Raw genomic sequence first — 21,137 nt, 5'->3', positions numbered from 1 at the left:
TTCTTTACTTTTAATGAACTAGTCACTGAACTGACCTGACTGAATAAAAGAAATTTCAAGTATTCTCTCTACACCTGCAGAAGAGACAACTGTTGTTAAAAATCCGATTTAGCACTTCTACAAACAGGTGCTTTACCCAGTTACTTCCACCTGTTCAGTGGTTTAACTTTTTAAAAACCTTTGGAAAACAAATAAATATTGCTTAACATTAATTTTATTTAAATTAAATAATTGTAATAGATTTCTAGATTGTAAGTATAAAAGATGTTAAGTTTAGGCCTTAACATTAGTCATAATTTCAAATTTAATTTTAAATAATTAAAAAACAATTTAAATAAACTCCAATTTTTTTTAATAATTCATTTTTATCCCACAAGACAAGATCTCAACAAAAACCTGTGTGTTACTGAGGGACTGAATGAGAAAGGTGGTCTGGGGGAACCTTACTGGGGCAGTGATTAGAGATGTACCTTGATTTCTTACAACTGCAGATTTGTCTTTACTAAGTATTAGCCTTGAGTAGAAACACTAGAATGTGCTTTACTTTGGCTGATTTTGTCCTGATGCACCCCTTTTAACAACAATATGTTAACCTCATTCAAGCGAGTCCCAGACATCAACAAGTCTCTACTGAGATGCTAGGAGGATGTTTATCACCTACTCATTAAAAATGAATGACAAGTTCTTTCTTAGTAGCCTAGCCGACCATTTTAACAGCATGTGATCTTGATGTAGAATATGCCCATTACTTTATGTTCTTTCATGCTGGTATCTTGAGACAAAGATCCAGTTACGTCTGAATCAGGTCTAAGTACCAAGATTAAGGTCAAGCAGAAGGTAACCAGGATCATTCTGGCCTGTTCCTTTGAAATCTTCTTTACTAATCTCACCTTCATTGGCTTAGGGGGAGAAATGGGCATATAGGAGTCCACTTCTGAGATAAGATGACCCAATCTGCCACTTCTAGGTGCATCTTCCTCTTGTAGTAAGAGAAGGTTACTTACCGTAACTGGAGTTTCTTCAATTGGGTAGTCCCTATTCGGATTCCAATTGGGGGTGTGCATGTGTGTCATACACCAGGTGTGTTCATAGTAGTATCTGTGCGTTCACCACATGGTGCATCCGAGGCTTTAAGAAGCTGTGCAGATCGCTGCTGCTCCAGTTCCCTCTTACAAAGGAGCACACCGTGGAGGTAATTGAGGACGGGTGTTGAAATCCAGATAGGGACAACACATCCCGAAGAACCTTCAATTAGAGTAAGTAACATTCTCTTCTTCAAGAGATGGGCCTCACGTGGATGCCAATCGTGGGAGAGTAGCAAGCAGTGTTCAGAGTGGAGATAGGTGCAAGGGCTCGACAGCAGTCGAGCCCTGCTGTAAAACAGCTTGTCCGATGACAGTGCCTGCCTTTCAGCAGGGGCGATGGCATAATGTGTGACAAAGGTATGGACAGAGGATCAAGTGACCACATGACAAATGTCCTGCCATGGAACGTCAGCAAGGAAGGCTGACGTGGTGGCATGAGACCGCGGGGAACAAGCCGTGACCCTTGTTGGCGGAGGAACATGAGAGGAAGTAAAGCAGTCAGTAATACAGTGGCAGATCCAGCGGGAAATATGTTGTGAGAAGAGCACACGGCCTCGACAGCAGTCAGCAATGACGACGAAGAGGCAAGAGAAGGTGCGAAAGGGGCGGATGTGCTGAAGGTAAAATGCAAGTGTCCTACATATGTCCAGGGAGTGGAGTTCGCAGTGCCTTGTGGAGGTGTGTAGCTTGGGGTAAAAGGTGGATGGAACAAGGATGCCACCTTGGGGAGAAATTTGGGGCTGAAGCAGAAGGAGACCTTACTTTTGTGAAAGACAGTAATGGGAGGCTCTGCCATCATGGCCACCAGTTCGCTGACGCAACATACAGAGGTAATGGCCACAAAGAAGATGACATTCATGGAAAAGTAAGCGACGGAGCTTGTGGCAAGAGGTTCAAAGAGCAGCAGAGAGCAAGGGCAGAAAGGACCAAGTTAAGGTACCAGAAAGGGGATGGGCTTGTGGACTCTGGGAAAGACATTTAGAAGGCCACAGAGGAAACACGCAGCAGTTGGGTGAGGGAAAACAGAGAAGCCATCCACTGGAAAGAGGAAGACACTGAGTGCCACCAGGTGGACATGAATTGAGGAGTGTGTGAGGCCATATTGTCTCACAATAGATGTCATCCAGGGAGGAGCCGTGGTCACGTGACCAAAGGGTGAAGTGGCGTCATTTGGCTTCAAAGGAAACTCTAGTGGATGGGCGCCGGCTGTGTGCCAGGATGTCGTGGACAGGAGCGGAGCATACTGTATCTACCATCAGGCCTATCCAAATACTAGGCCATGAGGTGAAGAGGGCCAAGGCTGGGGTGTCGGATACGGCTATGGTCCTGCGTCAGGGGATTAGGAAGGTTGGAAAGCCAGATTGGAGGCAGACTCAGAGAAGAAGGTCCATAAACCAGTACTGGCGAAGCCAAGTAGGGGTCACATGGAGGACAGTCACCTGATCCTGGTGTATTTTACATAGGACTTGCAGAAGCAGGGGAATGGGTGGGAAGGCATAGGGGAGTTCGGTGGTCCAAGGGAGAAGGGCATCCTTGCATGCTTGGGCCTAGGGCTCCCCATGAGCAGAAAAGAGGTAGTTTGTGATTGTTCGCAGTGGCGAAGAGATCCCAGCAAGGTGTGCCTCACTGACAAAAGATGGAACGGAACATGGGGTTGTGGAGTTCCCACTTGTGGTTGGCATGGAAGGAGTATCTGCAAGAGAGTTGCTTGCACTAGGAAGGTGCACGGTGTGGAGGTTTCTCATGTTTGAGGCACCAATGCCAAAGGAGGATGGCCTCCGCACACACTACTAGTTGACATATACAATGATCACCATGGTGTCGGAGGGCAGCTGGACATGGCAAGAGTGCTTGGCAGGCCAGGCAAACAGCGTTGAGTTCAAGGACACTGATGTGCATTCTCGCTTCCCAGGGCAACTAGAGGCCATAGGCCGTGTGGCCTCCCACATGTGCTCACCAGCCCACCATGGAGGCATCAGTAGTGTGTGGCACTGGAGGCATCAAAGGGATACCCACTAGGACAGAGAATGGGTTGCGCCACCAAGTGAGGGAGGTGAGGATGGAAAGGGCAAGAAGGACCGGTTTGGTGAGAGGGTCCGTCTGCTGATTGCAAGTTAAGCAGAGCCATTGTTGCAGGCAGTGCATATGAAGGTGGGTGAAGGGTGTAACTGAGGTGCAGGCTGCCATATGGCCAAGGAGCGAGAGGCACTGTCAGACGGGCATGCATGGTCGACACTGAAGCCTCACAATGAGAGCAATGAGGGCAGAAAAATGCTCTCATGGTAGGAAGGCATGAGCCATGACAGAGTCAAGGTGCGCCCCTATAATGATGAGGTTGCAAGTAGAGGTAAGTACTGATTTTTCTTTGTTGATGCAAATGCCAAGTTCGCCAAGCAAGGCACACAGGGTTGGCGAATCGCCCATAAGCTGGTGGACAGGTCTGCTGTCCGGACTGTAAGAATGGGCTGGAGAAAAGGCAGGATCCGCATCAGGGCACTAGTTCAAGTCTAAGGATGGGCCTAGCAGAGGCGGAGCTGTCAGAAGCAATGGGACCATCTGAGGATGGGAGCTGTACCTATCGGTTTCTGGGAACTGGGCAGGCAGAAGCCCGCCCATTGCTAACAGATCCCTCCCCCAGCCTAAGGGGAGGATCTACAGGATCTCAGAACTCCACTGATTTCGAGGGACAACTAATAAAAGAACAGGGACAGGAGTGCGGTCAGAGGGTCATAAGAAGGGAGCCTGACGGGGACATCGAGCAGAGAATCCCAGACAGTGCCCACTGCTCCTCGAAGGCGTCAAGGGAGAAGGGAGCCAGTGGACACCGCCCAGAGGAACTCCGCCCGGATACATAAACGGACTAAGGATCGGAAACAAGCCCCCCAGTCACAGGAGTCTCCATTGGCCAACCTCCTCTCCCTGGTTGCGTAGATGGTCATTTTTGCCAGGGCGAGGAGATTGACCAGGAGGTCCCGCGACTTTGTGGGGCCATGCATAGGGAGTGCATAAAGAACGAGGTGAGGGGAAAAGTGCAGCCAGAAACGTAACAGGATATTGGTGAGGAGCCGGTATAGGGGCTGCAACCTGGCGCACTCTAAGTAAACGTGTGCCAGGGTCTCCTGCACGCCGCAGAAGGGGCAGATGTCTGGGACAGGGGTAAACTGCGCCAAGTACACGGCCGTGCTCACGGCCCCATGAAGGAGCTGCCAACTGATATCCCCGGCGGTCCTCGGGACCAGGGTAGAATATAGGCTGGCCCACCAGGGCTCCTCACCCTCCAGAGGTAGCAGGAGGTCCTGCCACTCTGTGTCGGGGCAAGACACAAGGGTAAGGAAGAGAAGAGTATGGAGCACGAGCGTGTAGAGATGTGTCCTTGGCGCGGTTTGGAAGCGGACCGGCTGCAGATCATGCAGCCGGCTTGCGGAGAAGGGGCAAGGGGGCCGGTCGGGTCCACGGGGCAGAGGCCCGATGAAAAGGTCCGGAGGGCCCGGAGTGGTGGGTGGGCAGGCGTGCCCTCTCGCAGGACCCGGTCGAGGTAGGCCCGAGCAGCGGGCAGCAAAGCAGCCTCCACCTACTGTAGTATGTGCCGGGGAGTACAAGGTCTGGAGAGCCCCATACGCTGAGCGAGCATCAGGGAATCCAGTCAGCCTCCCCAGTCGTAGTCCAGGAGGTCTCCAACCCTGGTAGCTTCTGCCAGGACCAACCTCTAGCGCATCGTGGGAGACTCCGCCACCTGCACATGGAGCTGGGGGTTGTGTAGCAAGGGCTACGTCAGGAGATCTGCCCCCTCGGTGGCCGACACAGACCTGGTCGCAGACACAGCTTCCATGTCCGGAGGAGACCGGTAGCCCGGAGAGGTCTCGCGGAAGACCCCTCGGATCAAGACAAAGGAGCTGCCGGTCGTATCCAAGCACTTGGAAGCGGCGCAGGAAGGCGTGCGCTAGTACTCTCCACGCCAGACTGCCTGCACCATAAAGAAGCCTCTGCAGGGCCTGGAGGTGGAAGACGTGGACCTGAGTGCGTAGGCACTTCAAGCCCTGCCCTCCCTCCTCCAGGGGCAGGTGGAGGATCCCTGCAGGGACCCAGTGCAGTCCTGGCCAGAGGAACTCCAGAACCACTTTCCAGAGGTCGGCCAGGAAAATCGGGGCCAGGACAAGGGTGTTGAGCCGGTACCAGAGCATGGACAGGACCAATTGATTGAGCACCAGTGCCCTCCCTCGAAGGGAAAGGCACCGGAGGAGTCCCGACCATTTCCGGAGCCGCTCCGTCACCCTGCCCTGCAAACCCTGCCAGTTCTCCGGTGGAGATGGATGCGTGGCAGAAAGGTAAACGCCGAGATAGAGCAGCGGACCTGCGCTCCACCAGATGGCCTGAAGCGCGGGTGGGAGGGAGCTCGCCTGCCACCCGTCCCCAACCACCAGGCCAGAGCTCTTGACCCAGTTGACCCGAGCGGAGGAGGCCACCGAGTACACTGCCTGGCAAGCGTCCATCCGCGCCAAGTCGCCCGGGTCCTGGACCACGAGGAGCACATCGTCGGTGTACACCGACAGGACCAGCTGTAGCCCCGGCTCCCGAAGCACCAACCCCATCAACCTCCTGCGGATGAGACAGAGGAAGGGCTCGATCGCCAGAGCGTACAGCTGGCCCGAGAAGGGGCACCCCTGTCGTACTCCCCGCCCGAAGCTGACTGGCTCAGTCAGGGTCCAGTTGAGCCTGATCAGACACTCTTTGGAAGCGTACAGCACCTGGAGAAAACCCACAAACTGGGATCTGAAGCCTAACGCTCGCAGAGCGCCCAGGAGATACCCGTGGTCCACCCTGTCGAACGCCTTCTCCTGATCCAGGGCCAGGAGGGCGAATGACAGACCATCCCTGCATCCAAGCTCCAAGAGATCCTGGACCAGATACAGGTTATGAAAGATGCTATGGCCCGGGACAGTGTAGGTCTGGTCTAGGTGGATCACGTCCTCCAGCACGGCCCCCAGCCGCAGCAAGATGGCCTTGGCTACGATTTTGTAGTCCGTGCTGAGGAGCAAGATGGGACGCCAATTATGTAAGTCGCAGAGGTCCCCCTTCTTCAGCAATAAGGCGAGCACGGCTCGCTTGCACGAGAGAGGGAGGACCCCGCTCTGCAAGGACTCGGCCCAGACGGCGACTAGGTCCAGGCCGAGGACGTCCCAGAACAAGCGGTAGAACTCCATGGTCAACCCATCCATGCCTGGAGATTTGTTGGTGGGCATGCAACAGAGGAAGCCCATCATAGAGCACTCTGCAAGTGGCAGGATCAGTCAGATCTGGGGAGTAAATGTCCTGGCCCGCTCGCACATCTCCGCTGGATCCGTGAGGAGGGTGCCGTCCTCTGCCAGAATGCAGGTGACGTGCTTCTTGGCCCCCCTCTTTTTCTCCAGGGCGCAGAAGAAGCGGGAGCCGCGATCCATCTCCCAAAGGAGGCAGATGTGGGGTCGAACAAAGGCGCCCCGGGCCCAATGGTCTTCCAGGACCCGGAGCTCCTCCCGCTTCTCCCGGCACGCTCTGCAAAGGGATGGATCCTTGGGGCTGGCAGCCAGATGCCTCTCCAGTTCCAGCTGCTCTATCGCTACATCCCTCTGTTGCTTGGCGCCCAGGGTGTAGTCTCAGCAGAAGAGCCGGACGCGCATCTTTCCCACATGCCACCACCGCCGCGCCGAGGGAAAGGTAAGCCGCTGCCCTCACCAGGCCAGCCAGAACTCCCGGAAGGATGCCACGAAGCCCGCATCCTCCAGCAAGCTGTTAAAATGCCAATAGGCTGGCCGCGACCTCTTTGCACAAAGAGAGGCCATCATAGTGACGAAGTGGTGATCCGAAAAAGGGGCCGGTCAGATGCCGGAGGACTGGGCCCGTGAAAGATGGAAGCGTGACAAATAGATGCAGTCCAACTGGGAGTGGCACGACCGATGGGCTCCCACCCGGACATAAATAAATGTGGAGACATTGTCCGGGTGGTGGTCGTGCCAGATGTCCACCAGGGAGTGACGGCTGACAATCTGCTGGAGGACGTCCGAGGCGGCCGGGCTCTGCTCGGTCCCCCAGCTGTCCCACTCCTCGAGTGTGGTGTTAAAGTCCCCACTCAGGACCAGGCATTTGTGAGGATCCAAGGAGCCGAGGAAGGCGGACGCCTGCTGATAGAACCGCAGCCGCTCCGGGCCCAATGTCGGGGCATAGACGTTCACGAGCCTGACCACGAGCCCCTCCATGCGGACCAGGAGGTGCAGCAGGCGGCCCGGCACAGCCTCGGCGACCCCCAGCACCTCGGGCCGTAGGTTGGGGGAGAACAGGGTAGCCACTCCAGCCGTACAGGCTGTGAGATGGCTAAAGTAGACCCAGTCCCCCTACTCCAGCTGCCAGCTGGCTTCGGCAGCTGGATCCGTGTGGATCTCCTGCAGGAAAACCACAGAGTACCTCCCCCTCCCCCGAAGGAAGGAGAGCACCTGGCTCCTGCGGAAACCCACCCTACAGCCCCGGGTGTTCAATGTGGCAACGGTGGGGCCCCCACCTGGGAAGGAACCCGGTCGCCCCACACCAACGAGGGATACCCCTGGTAGCTCGGGTCCCAGCCCTGAGGCACCGGTCGTCGCCTCAACAGGCTCGGTGGCCATCAGCAGGGTGCCACCCGCAGCCGGGTAGGTCGAGGAGTCCAGGGGACCCTCGGAGGCAGGAGCGGATGCAGCAGTAGGGGCGATGGAACACGGGGAAGGGGAAGCTGAGGTGAGGCTGGCCAGGTCGAGGCCCACTGGCAGAGGGTCGTCCTCCCCCTGGGTGACCAGGGTCAGACCCAGAGCCTCGATCTCCGCAAAGATGGAGGAGAGCTCACCTCCCCTTACCCTAGGGTCCTTCCCACTAGTGCCCGAGGCGACGCTCACCTCGGGTGTTGCAGGGGGCGCAGGTGGCAAGGGAACAGGAGGGGCCTCATCCGGGGCCTCTGCAGCGAGGGACTGCAGAGGAGGGATGGTGGTACCCTCCAGTGCTGCCACGTCTTCCCTAGCCGGCACCGGCAGATGGACTGACCCCGTGGGCAATGTGGAAGGCTTGGTGTCTGCGGCCCCCTTTCTCGTCTTACGGGGGGCTTCCGCATCAGGTGGCACGAGTGGAGCTCAAGCCTTCTGCTTGCCCCGCTTACCCTGTACTCGGGTCCAGCCCTCCATGGCGTCGCCTGAGGGCTGGTCGACAGTGGTTGGGCCGGGGGGCAGGGATGACAGCTCAGGGACTCAGGGAGATACTGGTGGAACAACAGGAGGGAGGGAAGATTCCCCTTCGGGAGAGCCCTCTCCCACGCCCGGCAGTACCCCTGCCGCACCCTCCTCCACGGGCTCCGCCGGAGTGCAGGCAGCAGAGGCAGAGCTCTCCCACTCATCTGGGCGCACTGGAGGAGGTACCCGAGGCCCGAGCGGGAGCAGTGATGGGCTGGGAGGGAGGAGGGGTGGCTCTGGACACCGGGCAGCCAGGGGCGCCGGCGATGACGGGGCTGGCACCCTGCCAGGGATTGGGGGTCCCAAGCGGTCCTCCGTGCCGGGCCAAGGGGCAGTCCCTCCGAACGTGCCCCGTCGCCTGGCAGAGGTAACACCAGGCCTCCCCTGTGGAGTAGCGCATCCGGTAATGGGCCCTCTGATAGGGAAACAGGAAAGACCCCTCGAGCCCCTCTCTGCCACGTGCCACTGGTGGCAGTTGAAGCTGCACCTGCCAGCGGAACAAGACGACGTGACGGAGGGCAGGGTCTTTGCAGCCCAATGGGAGAGGGCTCACAATGGAAGTGGGCTTCCCCAGGGTAGACAGGACGGGTAACAGGGTGGCATTGGGAAGGAAGAGAGGGACAGAGGTCAGGACCACGCGGACACCCAGGTCCTCCAGTGGCTCCAGGGGGACTAACGCCCCCCATCGCCAGGCCCTTCTCCACCGCCTCCTGGGCAGCGGCCTCCAAGGCAAGGAAGAAGACAACCTTGCCATACATTTTGGAGGCCGCCACGATGGCCGTGGGCCCCACCACCTTCGCCAACGCCCACACGTAGGTCTCCACGTGGGCTGAGGCGGGCACCAGGAGGCAACGGACGCTGTGCTTCCTGGTTAAGGTGGGGAAGGGGCCCCGGCCACTGTAGATGGTAGCAGAAGTGACGGTCGGGGGATATGACGTAGTGGCAGGTGGGGGGGGCCACCGCCACCTGGGCATACGCCCTGGGGGCCAGGGGAGGGGCACTCGCAGAGCTGGTGAAGGGAACAGTGGGGAGGGGCGCCACGGCCGGTGGCGAGGCCGTGGCAGTGGTGGCAGTCTCCGCCATGGAAGGCCTAGTCTTTTTAGTGGGGCCCTTTACTTTCTTTTTGCCATAGCCCTTTCTGTCGGCTGGGAGGGCTCCCCCACAATCGGAGGGGGCAAGGGATGTGGCAGCAGAAGAGGGCACCCCGTCACCCGCCGCTGCCGGCGCCTCAGCGGGAGCGGTAGCAGGTGGTCCGGCAGCGGCGGCTGAGGTGGAGACTAGAGGGGTTGTCGGGGGAGCAGGCAGAACAGGGGGGATGGACCTTGCCCCAGGGGTCCCACCCGCCACACCTCCCGCCATGGTGAGTAGGGAGGGAGGGGAGACACCAGAGAAAGGAATGGGGGAGGGGATGCAGGTCAACCACTTCTCCCTGCTAGGCTGCAGGCAGGGAAGGAAGGTGCCAAAATGGGGGAGGGCGCAGATAGGGGGACTATCAAGGACTGGGGGGGGGGTGTCAGTCACCGACACAGGATCAAACCCGGCTCCTCTAGCTGCACTAGGGGAGGAGAGCGGTACAACAGCAATGGGGGGGTGCAGTGCAATATGGGCAAACTCAAACAGGGGAGAAGCACAAGCGCACTATAGGGGCATGGGCGCACGAGGGGAGGGGCTAATCAAGGTGAGGGGGTCACAGAGGAGGGGAGCAACCAGGCTGGGAGTGGGTCAGAGGGACCAAGGGGCTAGCTTCAGAGCTGGGGCAGGACAAACAAAGCTGTAAAGGGAGACGGGCGGGGCAGGCAAACAAACTGAAGCTGGGGGCGGGGGAAGGCTACGAGGGGCAAACGGGGCAGGCAACAAGGGGAAAGCTAGGGGACCTGTTGCAGAGGGGAAGGGATCAGTCCGGGGGAGGGCGGGGGTGTGTGCACCCACGAGCGCTTGTGCGAAGTCAGTGTTTGGCTGGCTGCTGCTGCAGGCCCAAATGGTGTCAATAGGGCATGGCAGGCCAGGCGAGCAGCTGAGTCCCAGAGGTAGGAACCGAGGAAGACGGTAAGTGGCCTGTGGGGGTGGTGGAAGGGGCAGCGGTGGTGGTGAGGGTTGGGGGGGGGACACAGATGGACCAGGGGGCAGGCTCCAAGCCACATCCCGTGTCCCCACAAACACAGTCTAAATCCCCACCACTAGAGCACAGTTAAAGAGCTACTCAGTCTTTGATGGCCCCCTCCACAGTAGTCTCCAGAGTCCTGTGTGCTCCCCCAGCAGCTGGTGGTCTTCTCAGTTCTCTTCCTCCTCCAGGCTCCAGCAGCTCCCCAGGACAAACACAGCTCGAGCAGCAGCTCCTCCTCCAGCAACCCTGGTGGCCAGGCAGGAAGGACCCCTCACAGGTGGTAGCAGTGGTGGGGTCCTGGCTTCTCCCTCTGGAGGTGGGGGAGTGGGGGCGGCAGCAGCAGTCCAGGGAAAGAGCACTCCAGCCAGCAGCAGCAGCTCAGTAAGGGAGAAGGAGCTCCAGCCAGCAAGGCAGCCAGGGAAGGGGGATAGTGCTCCAGCCAGCAGGGCAGCCCAAGAATATAGAGCGCTCCCGGTAGCGGGCCGGTCCCCTGCTCCTGCCCTGAATGCTGAAAACAGCCCTGAGGGAAGGTTGTGGCTGGGAGCTGCTAAACTGGGCCGATTGAGAAGTGGTGCAGCTGGGCCACACCCCAATCAGGCCCAGCTGTCCCCTATAAGAGGCAGTGATCCAGAGGCCCAGGCAGTCTCCCTCTGCCTGTAGAGGGAGATGGGCCTGGCTGCAGGGAGCTAGAGACAGGGTACCTGAGTGGAGCAGGGCTGGGGAAAGGCAGAGGAGCTGGGGAGCTCCAGCCTGGAAAGCCCCAGGCTGCGGCCAAGCACAAGGCCAAGAGGTACTGGGGGTTACAGAGTGCAGTTCACGGGTATGCAAAGGCAGCAGGTTCAAATCCAACCTTGCCAGTGAGGCGTAGGCTGATACTGCAGTCTGCCCCAGGGCATGGGAGCTAGATGATGACTGGCAGTAGCCATACACTGAGGCGAGGTGGGGATAGTGGGTTGGGGTTCCCCTGGGAGGGGGAGACCTTAAGACACAGGGGCTACTGCCAGGGGGCGGCAGCCCAGATAAAAGGGCACTGGGTCCAGGGAGGGACACGGAGGCCAGAGGACAGGCGGATCACTGGCCTATAGAGGGCACTCCAGAGCTGTGAGCTAATTTTTTTAACAGACCAGCACGAGGCACTGCAGGGGTGAGTCCGCACGTCTACAAGAGCCAATGGAAGATAGTCCATCAATAGGAGAGGCTCCTCAAGCAGGAACGGAGGACCAACGGTAACTGGCAGGGAGCCAGCTAATGGCAACATCAGTTCAGCCGTGGGAGTGAAGGGGGACAGGCATCCTAACATGCACAGAACCAAGCAGGAGGGACCAGACAGTCTTAGCATAATGGATGGTGGCAGAGGCAAAGACTGCGGAGTGGTCACTGGAGCCAAGGTCAACGCTGCTGGAGCACGGTACCTGGACTTATGCTCTGAAACGTCTTCACATTGTCGGTGTGCAACTTCTCACCCAAACTGGCATGGCTTAGAGAGGAAACGTGCTTGGGGGCGGCCCCCATTGGCGAGCCACCCTTGTCCCCGTGTGTGCTTCGTATGCACATAATGCTGCTTGGGTGGATTTGGTGGTGTCACCGGTGCCAGGTGGGATGGACCAGGAGTGGGGCTGGACACCGGTGCAGATCCCGTGGCGCATGAGGGTGCATTGTTGCATCCATCAGGAATTTATGGAGACAAAGCTCATGAGCCTCTCGGGTTTGGGGCAAGAAGTAGTGGCAGATTGTTGCTGCATACAGTGACAGAGAACTAGTGAGGGCAAGAAGCACAGTACTTAAACCTGGCTTGCCTGGGCATAGTGCCCTAGCCAGGGAAGAGTCCCACCAAGGGGAAAGTCTTTGATTCCCATTCCTAATCTAGCTAACAGATTACTAACAAACTAATAGATGGGGGAAAAACAAGGATGGACAACTATACTACAAAGAACTACATACAGCAATAACAGGAGAAATACAGTACTCAATGCAAGCTAAGAGCACAGAGGAACGGGGGTTTGGACTCTGGCCATATGGCAGTAAGAGGGAACTGGAGAGGGGTTGACCTGCATGGCTTTTTAAAACCTTGGATATGCCACGTGGTCAACGCACGATGCATGTGCAGGTCAACAGACACTCCTGTAAACAATTCTGACTCTGGTGCGTGTCTACCTATGAACTTTTGGTTTTCCAACTAGACCTGGACTCAAATAGGTTCCTCGGTGGGCATTCTACTTAAAATGCAATGATCTGGAGGTTGATTGGGTCTCCAAAAAAGGATATACTCCTCCATGATGCCTCCTCTTTGGGCCACATCCCATGAGTCACATGAGTCCAGATGTGCTCCATTTACATAAAATCTGGTGTCTGTATTGATGGCCAGTCTCTCTGAACCCAAGATCAGGTAGCTGCTGCTAAATCCTTAAGAGCAACTTCTCAAGAGATGGAAGTCCCGGCTCAAGACCAAGATCTTTATATATCAATTTGCTGCAATTACAGGCTGGATGTCCAGCAGAAATTGTGCCGAGTATCTGTGCAGGAGACTATAAGCTCGGGAGCAGAGTCAATAATTCAATAACTGGGAAAGATGTTCAAATGCTTGACAAATCAGAAATACTATATTCTGAAATACTTTATTCTGGAATGGCAACCAGAACCCATAGATGCTGGCATTTTGTGAGGACTACAAAACTGGCTCTTCCACTCATTCACTTAAAGCTGAAGGCAGATGACACTGGCTACTACATCCTGCGTAGCACTGACTGTGAAATGGTCCTGATGAACTCATCAGGACAAGAGTAGACATCTCTTTCTTTGAAAGGGGAAGGATGTTTAGAGTCTTTATGAATACCCATGTGAAAGTTATGGGTCAAAAGGCTTACCTACACAGGAAACTTCTTCTAGTTATTACAATATAATTAAACAGATAAACCCCTCTGTGGACATACTTATTCCACCATACAAATGGCTTTTGGGGATTTTATTTAAATGCCTTCCCAATAAATAAGCTAAATCAAATAAAGAGGCCTTCTCATATTGCAGTAAGAGTGTTCACGAAGGAGATTATACCAGTATAAACATAGTCGTATAAATCACATCTTAGCTTAATTTGAATCTTGCACCAGTATAACCTTCCTATGTAGAGAAGCCCAAACGAGGGGAGTACTGAAAGTTTCCTGTTGTATCAGAAACTAAGGTATCTTCAATAACTCTTCCTGATCAAAATGTCAAGAGAAACCTCTTGGCCATCTATTAAAGATATGCAGTCTTGAGAGGATAATGCCATAATGATAGATTTCAGTATTTCCATTCAGAATCTGTTTGACTATGATATTTCCTCAATGCCCTTTATTAAGGACTAGTAAGCAGGTGCAATCTTAGGCAGGGTTTTGAAGTCTTTGTAGTATTTTGGGTGCATATAAAATTTCATTTGTCTGTTGGGGAATTCTTACTCCTCCTTAATCATGTCCCCACAAAGCAGTTGAGGAGTAATTACAGATCTTCAAATTAGCAAGAATGTTATTTTTTCCTCCCATTGCTTGCTTGTTTTTCTATAAACACAGGAGCCTGTAGAGTTCTCCTTTTGTGCTTAATTCTAGAAAACCTAGCTGAAAGTCTGAGATCTTGTTCCAAACTGCAGATTCAGAAATTTCCCTTAACTTTCTGAGGGGAGAATATTTCCACAGATTTTTAAGGCTTCAACAGAAGTTTTGAGACCAACAGGACAGCCTATTTTAGGGGATGAGTAAAAAAGTTGCTGCCCCTTTAAGAGCTCACTGTGAGCAACATCATCTTTTGCTGTGCCCTGGATCAAACTCCTGAGTGAAGGGGGAACCCCTGTGAGAGAAAGGGAACATTACCAGGGTGACTATAAGGACAGAGGCTGGAGATGTGTGTTCCCAACATGTGTCTCAAAAAAAGAGTAGCCTCCTGTGGGACTCATGGAGGTGAGGAGAAGAAAGAGGACCATCCCTAATGGAAGGGGATTTGAACTGTGCAACTTCCTGCTTTCTACTACTTACTCTTAGCTGAGTGTGAACCAACCACAGAGAACAAGTGAACCAGAGCAACTGAAGACAGATGAGTGACCAATATCTATGGGGCTGCCAGACGCACTGAAGTACCTTAGCTATCAAAAAGTATAAAAGCTTCCATGGTATAGGGTCACCACTGCAGACCTCTCCACCACCTCAGCATGAACCTCACCTATGTGGTGGCTGGGAGTAGGGCTTTCTTCCCTCTTTGATACTATGGAGTCAGGGAGCTCCACTGAAGCTTTCTTGGCTGGGTGTGCAAACTGTGGAAATGGGACTCCCATGCTTGAGGGGAGACAGGCAGCCTTTTCAGGGGACATGCAAACAAATGAAACCTAATCCTTGAATCCATACTACTACTTCTTGACCTGGTCTCAGATAAGAGAGCTTCCCTGCAGCCTGCTCAATCATAGTAACATGGACCTTTGCCTATACACTGGCCAAGACCTGAGTTTCCTTACAGCTTCATTCAAACACCTCACTGTGGATAATGCCAATGTGCTGGCTGGGAGCATCACCTCTGCCTCCAGGAACCTACCAACTAAGAGCAGGGGAAGCTGCTTACCCAAGCTATCTGTCTGACATTTTGGATGTGGGGAGGGAAGTTACTGACCTTCTCAGAAAACCAACTGAAAGTTTTAAGAAAAACCTAGAAGCCAATGAAGAAACAGATATTTAGTTAACACTCTTTTTGAAATCTTGTGAAAAGCTGCTAAAAAGGAAGACCTGAAATCTGCCATCTGTCCAGATCTGGAGGCAGAGACATTTGGGATATTCTTCCTGAGAGCCAGTCCTAAACCCATTTTCAGAGCCAAAGATACACTCTGTCTTCAGTTGCTATGGAAACTGGAAAGGCCTCACTATGGAGACTGACAATGAGCAAGGTTACCAACTGTCACACATCTTGTGACACTCATGTATTAGGGAGTCCAGTCTGCACTCCCACAACTCAACCTAAATGTCACATATTTGGCTGAGCTGCAGGCAGGATCTACAATTCCACCAGAGGCCACTACAGGCAGCTGTGGAAACTGGATTCAGGCAAACAGGCCACATGTCTGTCTGCCTTTTAGTTGCTGCTCCTGCAGGATTCAAGTGGAAAAGGCGCAGCAGCAATACAGGCAGAGAGGTGGCAGCAGCAGGTAGGTGACTGGAGAACACAGAAGATAAGGGGGGCTCAATACTAGCCCTCAGCTCACTCTGCCCCTGAACCAGACCCCAGACTCCCAGCATCCCAGACAGATCTCATACTCCCAGAGAGACCCTGGTTCCCTGCCAAAGCCTAAACCATCAGCCAGAACCCCAAAGAGAATTCAGAGCCTGCCCCCCAAAGAGACCCCACTGTGATCACCAGATAACATCCACCCACCTACCTGAGCACTCCCAAACATACCAGCACCCTACCTACCCTCAGAGCATCCCACGGCCAGGCCCCATCCATCCATCCACCCACTCAAACAGCACTCATGAACCTACCCCCAACAATCCAACAACCCCAGACACCAAAATACCACCCAGTTTCCCAACTACATCCAGACACTCTCCAGGACCCACCGATCCAAGCGTCACACACCCTAGCAACCACCTATTTAGTTTAGCAATCCCAATCACACACAAGCACTCTTCACTGCTACCACTGAACCCTTAGATACCCTCCAACCCAGCTGCCAAGTTTTTGTGCAATTCCATGTCCTACCCTCACTGCTGCTCAGGAAAGGGTGTATGGACCATATAAAAAAGTTTAGTCATATGCTATTTTTTGAACATAGATAAATCAGCTCATTAAATAATTTATATAAAATGTTACATGGAGCCATACAAACATGGCAACTATGAGAGAGAATGGTCAGTCTGTCTGTCTGTCTGTCTATGGGGGGAGGGGAGATTGAGGAACATGCATACTATTCTCTACTCTTATATCTCTCTACCAGTTTACTAACTCCTCACTATCTTCTGTCCTCACCCTGCCCACTGCTGACACACTCTTACTTTCATTTACAAAGGAAAGAATGTATATATTTTATATACAATAAAAAAAATAAAATTGACAGCTTTTCAAGTAATTAGTATACCCACAAGGGACAGTAGACTAGTGGATGCGGGGAGAGGGAAAAAAATGTGGGAGACTGGAGAAGGAGAAAACCACTCTGCTATCCCCACACCTTCATTCTCCTTCTTCTCTTTATTTAACACAGTAAATGGTAAAATTTGTAATATTTAAAAAGTAAACATTTTCTTAAATGTTTCTTAATATGACTAATTGACTGGATCACAGCAGACATGAAGACTTAACCAATGGTAAAGTCTTTACTGTGTTTTAAAGCTCTCTCTCTCCCCCCCTGTGTATTATGTGTACAGAGTTGATTCATATTTATTGTTAGTTTAACAATTGATTGAGAACAGGAATTAGTATGACCAAAAATGAGGAATGAGGGATTGAAAGGATTTACAGCCCTCATACATATAGCTCAAAAGTGTAATGGTCTCTCAATCCTGATGTGCAGCACTATGTCTTGTATGGAAGCCTTTTTGTAGGGGAAAGCTGGAGACTACACAACTGAGGAAAGCAAAAGATCAGTATATACCCAAGTGGAAATTATTAAAATTAATTGGGAGGAGAGGGTTAGATGCAGATATGACAAACATATTTTTTAAACCCCTCACTCTACTATAAAAAAGTCAACAAATATAGGAGGCTGAAAACACAGAGTTTTGGAAGAGAAAGAAAGGCAAGTTACTGTGTGAATTATTTTTTGAGTCTGCATATTCATCTGAGTACATATACATTCAACTAATGGAACAGTAGTAACCAATACTATGTGATACAGTACTCTGTAGCATATTTGAGCATCTACAGCAGCTCCAGAGCCTTTTGAGCAGGAAAAGTTGGCTGAGGAAGCACAAGATTAAAAGGCAGTCATCTAATGTTCCAAAAGCAGTTAAAATGGGGTAGGAGGGTACATCACAGGAGAGCTACAAACATTTACAGCTAAAGTGGAAGATGAAAAAGGTGACATGGCAAGCAAGGAGAGAAGTGGAAGTTAGATGACTTAAGCAGCGGATTTAAGGTGACAAGGAGGAGCAGGTGACAGAAGAGAGCAACAGATCATGGTAGAAGTGGTGTGTATTTTCCTACAGATTGTTCCAGGTTAAGTAAGTAAATATTCAGAATATAGTGAAAGGAAATCTTTCTATTTTTATTTGGAAATTAAATGCCATTTGAGTATTTCAAACAAGCACTATACAAGACTGTCATTTTGTAAACTGAATTATTTTATGTGGGTGTTTCATAAACATTGAATTTTTATTTTAGTAAAGCAATTAGGACATTCATTTGGAATATTAACATGAACATTACACTTGTCATCAAGGTTTTCATATGTTAATAATATACTTTCTTTCACAGAGTGGAAATAGTGTTGTCCAGATAAAGACAACTAAATGAGAGGGTTTCAGAGATTAGAAAACTAACTCAAATTGTCAAAATAAGATTGACACACAATTAGATACTGTACAGAGATAGATGTTAAAATTTTGAAATGGTAAACTCGTTTTACACATGAGTAACAAGTCTGGGATAGATCTTAAAATTAAGAACCAGTTCCTAGGCTATGTGTTTTTTTCAGATACTGTATGTGGTTGCCATTAATTTGGAAGACACTATAATCAGTGCTATATTTTCGCTGTCTTTCTATCCAGAAAATCCATGTAGTGACAGTGACGATCTTCTGAGATACATTCTCAAGGTCCCCTATGGTCTTCACCCCCATGCCTTTACCCTCACCACCACCATCTGCACCAGTGGTCCTGAGATCTCACTCCATCTCTTGGTTCCCTATGATAATTGGTCCTCAGTGACACCACACTGTCTCCCACACTGGCACCCTAGAAACACCTTACTCCCCATCACTAATATCTTCCATTATTTTTACTCTGTTAGAACAACACACACAAAGACACACACCACTATTACAAAATTAGAATATGGAACAAAAAATTGAACAAGGAAGAGAATGAGAGCATCTTGGCTGGCAGACCGAGTGGGTTCAGGGACAGGCCTTTTTAGTCATAGTTTGAAAAGTCTGATCTGTAGTTGGCGTGTACTTGTCTACTAAGAATACTGTTATGAAACAGTCTAGGGGCCCATAAACCATGGTTTGCAATTCTTACAGCGAGCATCTGTGAAGCAATTCCATGCTGGAGCTATCTGCATAATCTCAATTCTTTTTCCGAAGATGCAAGCACTGTGACAGCAGTGGTAAAAAAAAAATGGGACACAGAATCAAGCTTGGGGATTAAAGAGATAGACATGGTGTAGAGTACTACAGAGGAAATCAGTTGAAAAAATATAAACAGAAGTAAAGCTTACGGCATGGAACAAGGAGCTGTCTAAGAGCAGTACAGAGGTCAGAAAGGTTAGTGCAATGAATATCACAAAAGCTGTGTGGAAGAGCAAACAAGGTTGAAGAATAACTAGGAGTTGGTGAGAGATAGTGACATACAGAGACAGACACAAAAACCAAGTCAAAAGAGAGTAGAGGAATTGGTACAAAAGTTAGATATCAAATAAAGTTAACAAAAGAAACTGCATAAGTAGAACCACACTGGTAGTTGTGGAAGTTATTCTAGACAACCTCAAGGGCAGAAGATGGAGGTGGAAAAATTTATTATTAATAATAATTATTATTATTATTATTTTTATTATTATTATAAAGCTACTCATCAATGTCAGAACTGGGGGTCGGCAGACAAAACTCAGAGACACAAACCAAATAGAATGGCCTTCCAGCAAAAAAAGGGCGAGCTATAAGTTACAGAATGGGTGAAGGAGCTGCCTAGTGCAAACTCCATGACCTTCAGATTTGGAGAGTGAGGATAAGAGAACCATAGGGGAGAAAGGCAACAGATGCTGAGTCAGTGAAAAAGAACCAAGTTTTGATAAGAAGTGGAAGGAATCAGAGATAAAATGGTCAGATCTTGCTGACAAAACAGGAGAATGGGAATTTAATGAGAGACAGCAAGTAGGTAAGAAGATGGTGGTAAGAGTAATAGGAAAGGGAAGATGCTGAGAAAGAATGAAGAGAAACACAGATGACAGACTACATGCATGGAAGTGTGGAAATGGATGGGGTAAGAGAGATACACAAGCATTGTTGTGGTTCCTCTGTTTTGAGGCACTGCCCACAAAGGAGAAACGGCAGCCTTCAAATTCTTAATGCAAAATGAGCACCACAAAGAGCTGAGACATGATGGGTGGATACAATAGTATGAAAAGCAGGCCATATAGTCACACTGAAGTGCAGGGAAGATCCACTAAAAGAGAATGATGTTACAGAATCCAGTATTTGGAGAAGCTGCGAAAGATGGGGAGAGAGGCCATGGTAGGTGTGTGGAAGGATATGGCTCCAGCTGCGAGAAAGAAAATCCACTTGGCAGTTGATTCTTCTCCTGTCTTTGTCAAAATCCTGTTTCTTTCAAAAATCCTTGACCCTGTTCCGAACCAGGAGAGCCACCATTTAACATCAATTGAGTGAGGAGTATGGAGAGACATCTTTGTCACTGTGATGCGGTGTATAAACTCAACCCTAGGACAGATGGGGTTAAGGAGGAGTTCTGGGCGCAGGTGATTCGGTTCTGCTGTACCTGCAGAGCCTGCTCCACCTGGAGGAGGAGCTTAAAAGGGAGCAAGGCATCTCAGGGGTTCGGGAAACAGGGCATGACAATAAAGGAGCAGAGACTTATATTGGGGGCTCCTGAATAAGAGTACAGCCGAGGTCCTGGCCGCAAGGAACAGGCCTACAATGGCAGCTACCCCAGCCTTCAGAGAAGAGGCTAGAGAAAAGACCCAGGAGAGAGAGAGCTGGAAACTTCTTTCTTTGCCTGAGGGAAGCCTGACTGGAGATGGAGGCCGATCAAGGACTGTGACCTGCCTGAAACCCTAGGCAGACAGAGAGTACAATGGCATCAGGCAGTGAGAGTGAAATGCAGGAACTTAGGCCAGTTTGAAGCTGGGGCTACACTGTAAAGAAGGTGGCTACCAGCTGAGCCCAGGTGTGCTGTAAATTCCATTGTTTTTGTTATTTTCTGTTGGATTTTAAGTGAAGAATTTTAAGGCCTTCTGGGGAAGCAAGTATTAAGATGTGGCACAGGAAGGCAGCCCCAAAGCACTCCAGGGTGTTTGCTATCACTGCCTCTTGGTTGGAGCCAGGTGGAGATGGAGGTCCAGGCTACCCTAACAACTGTTAAGGGTATACCAATCCATAGAGGTCTGGAGGTGAGATGAAGATCCTTTCTGTTGTGGAGTTATTGAATTTTTTAGTTTGGAAGGGGGAAAGATAGTGATATGGCCAGAAGGCCAAGTTGCTATCTAGAGGAAGATAAACCACCACAGCGTTGGAGTGATGCCTGGCAAGGGATGCCGGTAATTGAGAAGAACTGGGACCCAATGATCTAACCACTAGGTAGCACCACCAGTAAAGCCCAGCCCTTGCCACAGGCACTTGTTCTCAGGCAGCAAGGTTTTAATCAGTGAGAGTCTTTATACCTTTAAAAGTCAGATCTGAACACCTATAAGCTTCCAAAATTTAAGTTCAAACAATTAGAAACTTGTTTTTTCCTCTCACTTCATTTTCTTCTATTTATCTATCAGGGGCGATGGGGGGTGGAGCATAACTCTTTTGCAACACTGTACACTGTAGTCCAGTGG

General features: G+C 51.3%; 1 protein-coding gene across 1 annotated transcript in view; it reads right to left on the bottom strand.

Annotated features, from left to right (window-relative positions):
* Positions 1–21,137, bottom strand: part of FBXO11 (F-box protein 11) — a 177,984-nt gene that overhangs the window by 85,662 nt on the left and 71,185 nt on the right.

Source organism: Gopherus evgoodei, chromosome 3 (genome assembly GCF_007399415.2).
Source record: "Gopherus evgoodei ecotype Sinaloan lineage chromosome 3, rGopEvg1_v1.p, whole genome shotgun sequence".
NCBI classification, from domain to species: Eukaryota; Metazoa; Chordata; order Testudines; family Testudinidae; genus Gopherus; species Gopherus evgoodei.
Note: the sequence above shows the minus strand (reverse complement) of the source record. Positions and strands in the feature narration are given on the sequence as shown.